Source organism: Choloepus didactylus, chromosome 2 (assembly GCF_015220235.1).
Source record: "Choloepus didactylus isolate mChoDid1 chromosome 2, mChoDid1.pri, whole genome shotgun sequence".
Taxonomy (NCBI): Eukaryota; Metazoa; Chordata; class Mammalia; order Pilosa; family Megalonychidae; genus Choloepus; species Choloepus didactylus.
Genome location: NC_051308.1, coordinates 108,983,361 through 108,997,323, shown reverse-complemented (window position 1 = coordinate 108,997,323; position 13,963 = coordinate 108,983,361). Strand labels below are relative to the sequence as shown.

General features: G+C 56.3%; 1 protein-coding gene across 6 annotated transcripts in view; it reads right to left on the bottom strand.

The window, feature by feature from the left end:
* The window catches only part of MEF2D (myocyte enhancer factor 2D), a 33,462-nt gene extending 20,122 nt beyond the window's left edge, over positions 1–13,340 (bottom strand). For 5 of the 6 annotated variants that reach the window (XM_037825727.1, XM_037825726.1, XM_037825729.1 and 2 more), the window contains exon 1: positions 13,001–13,340. The gene's annotated coding sequence lies outside the window, so the exon portion shown is untranslated. The remainder of the gene's footprint in view (positions 1–13,000) is intronic. The other variant, XM_037825728.1, reaches the window with a different exon arrangement.
* Between the last annotated feature and the right edge of the window lie 623 nt (positions 13,341–13,963).

Below are 13,963 nucleotides of genomic sequence, written 5' to 3'. Positions count from 1 at the left end.
AAATGTCTGTTGAAAGGAAGGAAGGATTGTTTAATTGTTGTGACCCTGTGGGAAGTCCCTCTTGTGGTCTAACCTCCATCAGTCCTGCTGCAATACCAGCTCCTCTGACTCTATTCTCTGTGGAGGTAGAACCCTTCCTCTCCCAACTGCCCCTGAAGATTTTCCGTTTGGACATCATCTACCCTCCAACCACCCTGCCACCCTGGTCCTCAACCCTCCCCACTCTCAGGGTGCCTGGTGCAGAGGGTGAGACTCCAAAGTCTTCTAAGGAGCAGCCCTGAACACATGGAGATGGAAAGGATGGGGTTGCTCAGGCAACTGTCGCCTGGCAACCAGCTCCCTGGCTGATCTCCTACACCGCCCCCCCACCCCCGCCTCATGCTGGGGGAGCTGGGATGCAAGAGAGATCAGGGCTGAGAAGGCAGGGAAGCTACAGAGACCCACTGAGCATCCTCTGATAGAGGGAAATCAGGGTTAAAAAGATGAGGCCCCATCTATCTGCATGACCTCCTAAGGTAGCACAAAGTACTTTTTATAACCCTGTGCTTCCCAGGGCCCCTTCCCCATTGCTGCTCCTACCTCTGTTCCAACACTGCCAGAGGAGGAGATGCCCCTGCCTTGGGCAGTCCTTCCTCCTATCTAACCACCAGCCTTTCTACAAAGCAGGTTCAGTCTGTAAGTAACTCCTTTCTCCCTCTGCTATCCATTCCACATTGTTGCAGGGTCTTTGAAAGGCCTGGAGTAGGGGGACCATGAACTTAATTTTGCCTTTGGAAGACAGGGTAGCTGGGGCCTGGGTGGGCACAAAGGATCCTAAACTGACTGCTTCCAAGGTGTTGAGGCTGGTCCTGTCCAAGCATCCCTCCTACCCTATTAGACAGACTTTAATGAACACCTGGACCTCTTTAATTAACCTCTGCCTAATTACCTAACCAAATGCTAGGAGCCAGAGGCCTGGGCATCTGTTTTCCAGATGTGAGCCTCCACCCTCCTTCCTGGCCTGTCCTGGTCCTGACCTTCTCCTTCCCAGCCTGCTCCTCCTCTGAGGAAACCCTCCTAGATGATCTAGCCCTTGCTATTTCACTAATCCTCTCTCTTTGGCTATGCCTGGTGTCTGGAATCCAGGGCTTGGAGGGCATAGGGCTGCCATAGAGATAGGGAGTTGACCAGGTTGGCCTTCCTGCTCTGATGACCCCAGGGCCTACCCAATCCTGACCTCAGGCCACAGTGTGATTCTCTGGGCTGGCAGTATCTGTATCAATAAGCCCCCTTGAAGGCTACCACTGCTTCTGATTCTGATTCACCCACTCCCGGGCAAGGCTGGCAGGGCAGACCTCCTCAGGGTTGCAGGGGGGTAGGGGATAAGGCAGACAGAAGCAGGCCTGCCCTGATGAAGACCTAAGGAGCAAGGAGGGAGGGTGAAGGGCAGCTGGGCTAGGCCCCAGGGAGAATACAGGGCAGGAGATTCATCTGACAGCACCCTTGTCAAGGAGGAGGGGCTGAAGGGCCCAGAGACCATGAGGGAATCCAGAAGGACCCTACAGATAGCCAATTTTCCAAGCTGGGCTACTGACCCAATAGGAAACTGTGAGGTGAACTTACAAGTGAATGAGATGCAGATAACATACAAAAAATACCCAGAAGGGGGGTCTTGGTTTGAAAGGGGTATGGGGGAAGAAACAGGCCCCTGCCTCCCCCAATATAACACCTCTCAGTACCTGAGCAATATTCAAACCATTCTCTGGTTTCAGAATGATGCTATCTCAGTTCCTGTGTGAGGGTGGCCTGGGGCCAGGGAGGGGCGGCAGACAGGGGGAGCGGTCAGGGCAGCCTCCCTGGAGCTGTAGTTGCAGCAGGGCTGAGCAGGTCTGTCCTTCCTGGGCAGCTGCAGGAGAATTCTTTCCAATGGCTAGCCTCCATCCCCTCTCTCCTGCTGTCGTCAGGGGAGTTCCTAACCTCTCCTCCCTCCCATCCCACACTCCTCTACCCACAAATGCCCTCTGTCCTAGAGGCCCAGAGGAACTGCATGGCACCTGCTTCCAGAGCTCCCACACCAGTGCAGGTCAAAAGGGAGAGGATGCCCAGAGAGGCTGAGTGAGTAGCCCACTATCACATAGCAAAGGGCCTCACCCCTGCTCTGCCACTCAGTGCGAGAAGGTGCTCTCATTAGGCTGGTCTTTCATCCCTCCCTCCCAGGCTGCTCAGGGCTGTAAGCTGTGGACTGGAGGGGAAGGCAGGAGGCGCTGGAGACAGCTGTCATCCCCTCTCCCGCCCCTTCCCTGTGGCTGGGCTGCAGGGCATGAAATAAGCAGCAGGCGCTGGGGGAGGGGGTGACAATCCAATCCACCTGTCACCCCCACAGTCAGGCGGCCTCAAGCAGCCTGCTCACTAACGAGGGAGGAGGCGTGGGTGAGGCAGACACACAAGGGGATTGGCAGAGGGGGACAGACATACAGACGCAGGAAAAGAGAGAAAAAAGAGGCAGAGTCCAAGAGGAAGGCAGGGTGTGGGACAGAGGCAGTGACAGACAAGGAGAAGGCCAAAGGGGTGGGGGATGGAGAGGGGAGGGAGGGAGAAAGAGAGAAAGAGAGAGAGAGACAGCGGGCCAGACAGAGATAAAGGCTCAGAATAAACAGGTAGGGAACGAGAGAGAGGTTCAACTACTGCTTACAGGACCCTGACTCTTGGCTGGGCACTGGGGGCATAACCTGACAGGACACCATCCCTGCCCTCTCAGGACTTGCAGTCCAGCCAAGAAACAGACAAGGGAGGGGCAGGTCCCACCTACAGCCAAGGGTAGGGAGGCAAGGGAGTCCTCAGGGACCTTGACGGGCCCAGACATGGCCCAGAAAGGAGCATCTTGGCGCTTGTAGTCCTGGGCTCTGCTCAGGACCCAGGACCAGGACTGCCTGACTGCGTAGACATCCAGAGTCTTGGCCAGGGACCTTCTCAGTCTCCTGGGTATTGCCTTGGTTCCCCTCCCACCCCTAGGGCTCTCAACCTTCCTAGTCAGTCTCCGAACCTCAGCCCTGGGACCTCTTCCCTCAAAGAAGAGACATGCCTAGGAGCTCAAGAGGGCAGGAAGGTGAAGAGATGAGACCCAGGCAAGGGCAAAGAGTCCAGGGGCATCTTCCTGTGTTTCACAGCCCTTGGGGTATATAACTTCCTTCACAAACACTGCACTAATGGGAAGTGAGGGGCATTACTCTCCAAACTCGGAGCAAAGCAGTGGCTGCGTTTCACACTGCCCCTGCTCCCACCCCACAGAGAGACAGTCTAACACCCCCTCCGGCAGAGCATCTTCCCCAGCCTGTTCCCCACCCCCACTACCCCTTGGTCCCTCTCAGGCCTCCCTCTGACCCTGCATCCTCTCCTCTCCCTAGCCCCTGGCCCCCTCCCCCAAAATAGCTAGGGTTCTTTTAGGTTCTGCTCTACCAGCCAGGTCCTCAGCCCCAAGCCTCCTCCCTTCAAGGATCAGTCTGGCAGGCTCACTCCCTGAACCCCTGGTTCCCACCATCTTCCCCCTCCTTCTGGGACTCCCCTCTGCCAGTCCCCCAGCAGCCTCAGGGCTGGGCAGGGGCTATTTTTAGCCTGGGCACTGAGCTAATTTTAACTTACCGACAGGGGACCCGGGGGCGGGCTGGCAGGCTGGGTGGGGAGGGGAAGGCCACTTCGGGAAGGCCAGTTCAGGAAGGCTGGGCCTGGGGCGGGGGTGGTCTCAGGTCCCAGGTGCCCAAGGAACGCAAGTGGCGAGGCGGGTACTACAGCCTTAGCTTAAGGGACAGGAACTGACTTGCCAACAGGAGCACCTGGTGTGGGGAGCAGGGCTGGGAGCCATCAGCCAGCTTCCACTGGATAACTCTCCCAGCCCCACCCTAGGCTTCCCTCCCTCTTCTCCTGGCAAATCTCCTGGGATGGGGTCATCCTGATCTCTGTCCAGAAGATGCCTCAAAGAGTGGGGGGGGTCTGTCTCCTGAGCCTCCTCCACTGCTTCCCCATCCCAGCTTGTCCTTCCTGTAGTCTAGCTCTCATCCTTCCTGTGGCAGCTGAGGCTGCACGGCTCCCTGTGGAGGCGTCCCCTTTTCCCCCCAGCCCCACCTGCCCCAGCTATGGCCTTCCCCTGGTGGCCTCTGGGCTGGCTCCTAAGCACTGCCACCCTCTCTCTTAGCCCCCCAATGTTTCTGGAGCCACACAGGCTTTATCAGGAAGTATTTGGGCAACAGGAGATTGACTCCTAGCAGAAAAGGGGTGGGTGAAGTAGAGCAATGAGAAACATAGGGGCTTTAGGTTGAGATTCTGGGTGTCTGGGTTTGAGTCCTTGCTCTGGTCCTAACTTGCTATGTGACCTTGAGCAAGTCACTGGCCCCTCTGTGCTTCACCCAGTAAAATGTATGGGCTGAGGGGAAACAGGCACCCTTCCAGACTGGACATTCTGTTCCGGTGCTCTTTGGAGAGGCCCAAGAGGAAAGGAGGTCAGGATTGGGTGATTCCATGGAGAGGTAACAGAAGAGATGTCCTGGTTGGGTCCATCTTCCTATAGCTGGAAGAAGGGGAAAATGTGGAGGCAGGAGAGGACGGATGGGGCTGGTGAAGAGGGAGGTGTTTTCTGAAAAGTAACCCTCCAACAGAGGACCAAGGGGTGAAAGAGGCTCATGGACAGCCAGGACAGGTGTCAGGTGGGGCACATGAGGCCCTTGGGACAAGTGTTCAGCCATCCCAATGCCCTCAACGCATCTGGAATCACACCCAGGGCTTGGGGCCTTCTGCCCACTGGTACTGGGCAGTAACAGGCCCAAGTTTACTGTCATGGTCATCGGCAGGGCCAGTTCTGGAACCCAAGGGTAACCCTTGCTTCATGCCCCACCCCAGCAGGCCCCAATAGCAATGACTCACTGCTGCTCATTTGCATGGGGATTTGCATAGCATCCAACCTTATTCCTTTGGGCTCAGCTTCCCATTCCAGGACCTGGGCCTCCCCCACCAGTATCCAAGTGGGGTTCCTGGCCCCACTGGACTCCAGTCCCAATCTTCTCCTTCAGAAACTTCCTGAACTGATAAATACCCCCAGCAATACTGTCTAGAGCTCTCAATCCAACTGGGTCCTCCTGTCCAGGTTCCCAAGGTGGGGAATGGGTGGGTAAATGTGGCTCTGCCACTGCCTAGGGGCTCCCTGGGAGAAGATTCCCATTCCTCTCCTTAGTGCCAAGATTGGGGCAGCAGTAGGATGGGGAGTGGGCTATCCTTTGCTTCTTCCTCTTATCCCCATTTCTAAAACCCACCCCCAAGAGTGCAGAATGAGAGGAAATGGACTAGTACAGGAGGCAAGATCAATGCAAGACTACAAAGACTTCCCAGAGCTGAGTCCCTGGACTTAGAGTAGTCTCTGGAGCTCAAATTTGCTTTGTCAGAAGCCACCTAACCAAACATGGGCAGCTGGTGACATTTGTGGGGAGGGGCATGGAGGCCTGGGCATTGCATTCCAACCAACAGGAGCTGGCAGATGACTAGTCCTTTGCCTTGCTTGAAGTCTGACCTCCATTTGTCCAGCTATATTATCTATACTTCCAGTCATACTTTCTGAAACAATGAAGCCCAGCAGTGGTCTCCTATCCTGGGAAGTTCTTCCTACTATCTAACCATCATCCCTCCCACTGTTGCCAAACGTTCCACTGCAACCTAAGCCCATTTCAGTCATCTACATGAGTACTGGACATGGGCCCCTAGCCATCAGAAGCCTCAGATGATGAGAGGTGGGGGCGGTTGGGACGGTTAGTGTGTCACCTTCCACCTCCCCACCCAACTTCCCTCTGGGGTCTCAGGAGACAGAAGTGAAAGTGGCAGCTGGGGCCTTGGGGGCAGGTCAGCTCAGAGAACCGTTGGGGTGAGCATAATGCTACCAGTGCTGGGTCTGGGTGGCCTGCCACTGCAGCAGGTGGGCTGATGGTTAGATCAGGGGACGGACTTCCCATGGAAATGAGGGCATGGAGTAATAATGGGGTTTGGGCCCCTGGCCAAACAAAGAGCAGACTGAAGAGGAAAGAATGCAGAGAGGCAGGCAGTGGATAGTCCCAGAAAGGCACTCTCTCCTAGAGGAAAAGAGTTTGTCCTCTTGTTTTAAGCAGCAAGATCCCTTCTTCCTATTTACAAAACAGAGGCAGGCCTACTCTGGCTGAAGCAGATGAGGGGGTCCAAGGCCCTGACTGCTGAGACATGAGGGCAAGGAAAAAGGGGAGGGAGCATGAGGCCTGGGCCCTCAGACTGAACAGTACCAACTCGGAAGAAAGGGGAGATGGAGGGTCAGAGGGTGAAACGTCTACCTACAATTACAATAAGGGACTCCAAAGGAGGCCAATCCAATCAGGGAAAGCAAATCCTCCTAGAGACATCATGACCTCGGGAAGCCACTGAGGATTTAAAGGGGCCACTGAGGGTAGTGGCCAGGTCTCCTTCTGACTCGAAGGACAGTCCTCTAAGCCCCTGGCAGGGGAGGACGGGCAGCACCAGTGTGTGGGCCTGCTGAGGCGGTCAGCCAGGCAGCTCTTACAGGATTAGCTTGCTGCTTTCAGGAAAGGTGCCAGGTGAGGCTAAGATGCCCAGCCAGATGGAGGAGGGCCTGGCAGGCGGGGCAGGGGGTGGTTTGAGTACCTACACACAGCTATGCAAATACATGCCCTCAGTCTCACGCCCCTCACCAATACTTGGCTTCTCACCCTTTCATAAAGACACTGTGCAAAGACCTCTCTGACTGCTGCCAGCTAGGACCCCTGCCTATCAAGATTTCCCTGTCATTCCTATGTTCTGGGGCTATCCTTCCTCTGAAAGGGAAGTCCTGCCAGTTGTCTATTTTCAATCCCTGTGCTACATTTTACAATCAGGGCCCCATCCCTGGGAGCAGGTGAGGAGACTGAAGGGTTCCTCTTCCTCCCCTCCCCCTCTGCTTCCCACCCACTGTGCTGACAGGTGGGGGGAGACAAGAGGGAGCAGCTGGGTCAAGACACCTGTCCCCATTCAGCCAATACAGGCCCCATGGGCCTTTCTTGGGGTATGGGGGAGCCAGCACAGAGGCAGGCAGCTGTGGGGGCTGGAGGAAGGGGTCTCAGAGGTCAAGGAGAGACGTGAGTGGGAAAGCCTGAAGCACTCCTAAGATCTCCTCTTCCTCGTGTTCCAATGAACATCTCTCACCAAACGCATAACATATGAATGCTCTAAAGGGAAAAACCTGAGGTTCGAGGTCAACTGCTCTATTCCCTTGCCTCCAAGTTAACTTGATCCAGCAGAGTGGGAAGATCCCAGGAGAAGTCACCAACCCTCCAATCCCTGGTGTACTTTTCCTTGAGTTTTTGGGGATAGGCTTTCTCTTAATCCGCAGTCCACAGAAATGATGGGGAATAGAGAATAGGTTCTCCCAACCCTCAACCCCAAGTATATGCTGGGGTAGAGTGGCGGGTGGGGAAACCACGAGGAATAAGAAAGCCCTGCAGGAAGAGGGATTTGGTAAGACTCGTGGCAAAGGGTGAAAAGAATGGGTTCTGAAACAAGTAGACAGATGGGCAGGGCAGGCTCAGCTTCCCAAGCCTATCCCAGGGTCAGACTGAGCCCCAGGTCTGGAAGGACCCTCAGGGCCTCCTCAGTCCACTCCTTCCCCCTAACTCCCCCCACTCCCCAACACACACACATCAAGGTCCCTACCCGGGACACCAGAGAGACTGTCCACCCCCACCCCAGCTTGAGTGGCTGCCTCAGCAGATAGGTCCTGGGCTGGGCTGGGCCTGCAGATCTGGAAGGAAGGACCAAATCACTTTCTTAACACCCACTCTGAGTTTGGCACCACATATTTTCCCCCTGAACACCCTTCCATTCCCACGTGAGGCAGGTGGTGACATCTCCCTTTCACAGATACAGAAACCAATTCTGAGATCGGCAAGAACTTGTCCAAGGTCACCAGCAAGGCAGGCTGAATGCTAGGGGCAGCACTTCCCCAAGCGACCTGGACTGAGGGCAGGGAAGGACCTTCTTTCCCATCACCCCTCCTACAGTGCAGGGTCTTCCTTAACCAGACAAAAATGCCTCTTAATTGGGAAAACCTGAGCAAGTCATTAACTCCCTGAGACTCAGTTTCCCCAACTTTTGTAAAAAAAAAAGTTGTGGTTAAAAATGAGTCTTCATATGTTACCATGCCAAGCACAGAGCTTGGCACACTGGGTCATAATAAATGGAAGTTTCCTTTCTCCAGTACCAGGGATCTCAAGTTTTAGTTTTTGGTCTCCAAATTATACTGGAAATTTGGGGAGGGGGAGATTACTGCCTGGGGGTAAAATTCTCTTGACCAAGGGGGAAAAAAAGTTTCTTCTCTGTAAGCTTCCCTGGTCTGCCCAACTCCTAGGGGAGTGGCCAGAGCACCCAGCCAGAGGCACCAAGCCAAGGTCAGTGACCAGGCCTGGAGCCCATAGCCTCCTGGGAGGGTGAGTTTAAATGAGTAAATATGGTCCTGCCTGGGTGTGGCCTTCGAAAGGCCAGAACTTCTGACAAGCTCCTCCCCTCCCCTCCTCAAGAGGCTCCACTCCCAGCCTACAGAAGGCAGAGAGATCTGACAGAGACACCACCCCTCCTAGCACCCCCAACTAAGGGTATCAGGGTCCTTTGCAGAGTCAGTGAACACATCCACGGCAGCCAGGACTCAGGCCTTGGACTCAGGAAAAGGAAAAAGTTAGATGTGAAGGGCTCTGGGGATCACCTAGGGCAGGGATCTGCCCCCAAATGCAGTAGGGCTCAGACCCAATCTTGATACCTCAGAGTGGCTGTGCTTATCAGGATGAGTGGGGAGGGCAACAGAGACCAGAGACAAACCACCAAAACACCAGGTGTTCTGATCACTGCAGGGCTAGGTGAAACTCCTGTACATCTGGAAAGCTGAGGACCTGAGAAAGGGGTGACTTGCCCAAGGACATGCAGTTAGTGTGAGGTGCAAGGCCAGGCTAGGTCAGGGCCACAGAGAGGGACAGGTGGGGGGGGGGGCACAAAACAGGGATGGAAGTCAGCCAGGGCTCCTTGACTAGCAAGCCATGCTCTTTACCTCACAAACAGGGACCATCTGTGGTCTAACCTCTATCCCTCCTGCTCTAGCCAACCCTTCTCCCTTCAGAGTTGTTGCCATGTCCTTCTTCTTGCCTCTAGTGCCTCACATCATCCCCACTGTCCAATCCTTTAATCATCTGCAGGGTGACATCTGCTCTGTGGGTGTCCATACACTTGCACACCTTCATGCATATATACCACTAAATGCTGCGGACCCGCCACATGCATCTGGGCATGCCAGTCTGCACAAGGCCTTCACCAAGCCCCACTCTGCTAGGGGACAGGGGCCCAAAGACTCGCCTTCTCACAGCTTCAGGACAAACTCTCAGAATGCTTTCAGGTCCAGGCAAGGGGAGAGGAGAGAAAATAAATATTCCAGGAGCCAAACAGCACCATCCTCACTAGGCCAAAGGTCAAGGACTTTGAGCAGAGCTACCAAGAGCCACTGAAGAAGAAAGTGCTTTGAGATCTCCTCCATTCCCAGGCCAAGTAAGAGGGGAAGTTCTCCCTATAGTCTAAGCTCCATCCTGCCTGCTGCAAACATGGTCAGGGTGATATCAACCACAACACAGCCAGATGTCCAGCTTCCAGAACAGAAGTCCTAGCACCTAAAATCTTCCCCACCCTCCATGAGTTAAGTCACCAACTAGGACAGACAGACAGATGAACAGATGGTTGGCGGGAGTCCGGCCCCATGACTGGCCCATAAAAGCCACCAGCGATTACAGTGATGCTGAGGCTGCGCAGGCCCTGCCACCATCCTCTCCTTCCCTTGTAAAAGGGGAATAATTGCCTCAAACCAGTCGGCCCTAGTGAGCCTGGAGAGTCCCAGCCATGGTCCCAAGGGAGTGGGGAGAATCCACCACCAGTGTCCAAGGTTAGACGAAGGCCAGACCTAGAATCCGACCCTCGATGATCCTGACACCCACTCCGAGACTTCAGATAAATACCAACTATGACTTGTATCCAAGAGGTCTAGGACTGTTGTTACTCCCCACTCCCTTTCTAAAGGTCCTTGCCTTTCTACCCCCTCTTCTCCCGTAAAGCCCCAACCCCTGAACCAGAGGAGCAAAGAAACAAGTGGCCTGGCTCCATATAAACTAGGGAAATGGTAGATGCACCCATTTGTCCCTGGGCACCCTGCCTCTGGGAGGTACAGAGGGATTGGTGGCAAAGTATCCAACACAGGATCCACACCAAGCTGGGGTAAACACTGAGATTCCGGACCCAGTGCCAACTCAGGACAGCAGGGGGCCCAACTGGCCAGGCCTTTTTGGGGGAACAAGGAGCAGACCCCGCCCTGCCCCCTCACCCCGCAACCCCCTGGCAGAAGGACCTTCCGAGGGCAGGATCAGAGGAAGAGAGTGGAAGGGACTGTGCCACAGTGATGAAGGTCTAACCCTAAATCCTCCCCTACCCAGGCTCCCTCAAGAGCCAGAGGCTCCTTGCTGCTGCTCCCCCCCATCCCACATCTGGGGAGTCTAACCTCTGCCTTCTTCTCCCCCTCACACCTCCCAGAAAAGACCAAGGGAAGATTAAAAAAAAAAAAAAAAAAAAGAAAAAGAAAAAGAAAAAAAAAGAAACACAAAAAACCCTGCTGGGGAGAGATTATATAACAGCAGACAGAAAGACTATCGTTATCTCTGGGCCTATAAGAAGAACCAGGAGCCAAGACAGGCAGAGGGGGGAAACTCAGGCCCCTCCAGCCCAGGGGCACCAGGCACAGAATGAAGTAAGGCAGCACCTGTCACCCTTCCAAGTCCCCCATCACTCTATTACAGGAATTGGGTACAAGAGAAAGAAGCTCTAGCCCAACCCCCCAAGCCCATCCCCCAATACAAGGGTTAGGATGCTTTCTGACTGGGTCCTCCTTCTCCCCTCAGACCAGGGCCTCCAAGAGCAAGGATGGTTTTTTCCTCTCTGGGGTCTCTCCCCACTATGAAGCTGTGCTTGAAAGAGCAGACGGACTAAAGCTCTGACAGATTTGCTGTGTAATCTCAGGTAAAAAGCTCAACCTCTCTGGGTCTCTAGAGGATTATGAGTGACAGCTCCTCCCATTCCCACAAAACCAAAGACCCCTTCCTTTACAAATGCATATGCACACATATACATACATGCACATATACAAACACATGCGGGGCGTGTTGGGGGAAGGGGGTTACAACAAAGAAAAAAGGACTACTGAATTTCCAAGGGACCAAATGTCTGTGATGGGGCAAGGGGGGTAAGGACAAAACACAGGTTCCAGTGTCCCCCAATCACCCCACCATAAATGGGTCTTCAGCCACTCTCACACTAATCCCACCCCACCCCCATCTCCTGCCCAACACACTGGGAAACCACAGGAAGGAAATTCATTCCCAGGCAGGCCGTGGGAGCTGGGACAGCCAGGCTAAGTCCTGGGGCGGGTGTGACCCAGCGGCCACAGGAGGGTGGACATCTGTGAACACTGACATGTGCCTTTTCAATGCTGTCCTCAGCTACTGAGATCTCACCGTTGGGGGTTTGGAGGGCAGTGGGAAGCGGACAGCTTCCTAACTCTAAAACACCCAATCTCCTGCTGGTCTGGGCTCCCTCCTATCTCCAGGCTAGAGCAGCCCAAGGTCACCACCCCAGACGGCGAACTTCCCATAGTCCTGGCAGGCCCTGAATTGCTGCAGAGATCTAATGGGCGGGTGAGGGGAAGGGGTGGGTGCCCCTGCAACACACAAATCAAATACAACAGGCCTCCCAGGAGACCTTGGATGGGGGCCTGGGCACAGGGAAGGGGGACCACAGGATCTGCCCACTGTACCCTCCCCCAACCCACCAGCAATGCAATGTGAGGGGAGGCAGAGAGCTCTCACTCAGGACAAACCGGGGATAATGGAGTCAGTGGCCCCAGGTGTCCCACACCCAGGAGCCCCTCTTTCATGAGGAGAGGCCCCAGAAGGCTGCCAAGAGGTCAACCTAAATCCCTAAGGAGAGGGAGCCCCTTTCTCCCATTCCTGTAAGACCCAAACCCGTAAGAAGAGGGCTGACTGGCACTGGGGTAGGAAACTAAATGCATGTGTCTCCTCGACCCTCCAGGGGAAAGCCTCCCAACTCTCCCTAGACCCCCACTTCCAGCCCGACTCAGCCTGCCATAGGTGGAGAAAGGGACTGGAGGACTCTTGCCCAGATGTTGAACAGCTGTAAACTTCTGGATGGGGGTTCTCTAGCTGGGGCTGCTGACAAACCAGATCAGAGGTCTAGGGGAGCCAGACTAGGAGGTCCCGAGAAAGGATCCCCACGTGCCCACCTCTGTGCGGACTCGAGTCTCAACTCCACACGCACCCCGCAAACACGGGCCCCGGACACACACACGCCCCAACCCACTACCCCGGTGTCATCTGAACAACATCCCCCCTCCCTCCCCCGCTTCCCAAACAGCTGCGGCTCCCCCAGCCCCCACCCTCCCGCCGCCCTCCCAGGCCCCCTTCTGCACCATTTCGGGCCAAGGAGGAGGGAACAGGCGGCGCAAGAGGAGAGAGGGAGGGAGGGCCGGCTGTTAAAATGTCAGTCGCTCCCGGCTGTCACCGGAGACCCCCTCTGAGGATGGCGCCCCTTCCTAGACCCCTCGGAGGCCGTCATAACCCCCGGCCACCAAGAGGCCGGCACGCCCCCCAAGCCACACGTCCCCACCCTATACCCCCAACACCCAAGGGAATTACAGCCCACTCCACTTGTCCCCACAGCCGACTCCCCAACACAAACAGTCCCTCATGTAATTCCCCACCAACGCCGCGCAAAAACACAGCCCGTTTCGCGAGTTCCTCCCAGCCCAAGGGGCCACCCCATCCCACCCCTCAGGGGGACGGTCCAGACCACCCTCCACCCCAACCCCTGGACGGGGTGGGGGAGGGGGCCTCTTAAAGCGGCAGACGCCTTATTTTTCTCTACTCACCACCCTCGCTGGGGGAAAAGGGGTGTCGCGGAGGAGAGGGGGTGGCCCTTGCACCTCGTCCTGGGGATCGTCAACACCGGGAAGCCGCAGCTCCGGGCGGAGAGAATAATAAATGAGGCCGGCGTCCGCGCGGGCCCTGGGCGGCGCCGGGGGGCCTGGGCCCCCGTCGCGGGCGCGGGGGCGGGCAAGCGGCCGGCGGGCAGGCGGGGGACTGGGGCCAAAAGCCCGAGCCGCCTCGGCTGTTGTTGATATTTTGCTTCCTTCCTCCCTTCGGGCTCCAAAGGTAACTCCTCCAGCCCCCGGGAGTCGAGGCCGACGTAGGCACAGATCTGCCTAGCTTGAGGGGTGGGGGGAACAGAGGTGATGGACAGCCAGGGGGGGCCAATGGGAGGAACCCGTGGGGGCGGAGGGGCGGGGCCGGAGCAGGGGCGGTCCCCGGGACGCGGCCCCGCCCCTTGCTTCACTCCGGCCGGCGGGGCCGGGCTGGGTCGGCTCCCCCCACCCCTGGCGCTTGGCCGCCGCGCCGGCAGCGGCAGATCCCTCCGCCAGCCAGGAGGGAGGGAGGAAGGGACAGGGAGAGGCAGGATAGAGAGGCGAGACCGAGAGGCCTTTAAAGGGATCGGCCCGCGCTGGTGGTGCTCTTCGGAGCACACCGGACGGCCGCCTAGCGCTGCTGCCACCATGCGCTCTAGGAGGTCCTTTCCGGGGAAGGCGGGCAGCGCGCACACTCTCACATACCCACACGCTACCTCGACACCCACCCCACACCCGAAGCCCCAGGAGAGTTGAGAGGTGGGAGTCTAAGTAGGTAAATTAAGAGGAGACTGTAAGTGGTGAAACGATTCCATCTCCCCCACTTAGTGTGTGACGAAGCCCCACTTAAGGGGCCACGTTCTCTTTTTGAGGGGTTACCTGGGGAGCTCGGTTGCTCCCTCTACCTGTGACAGACCCCCTCCTCTCCTC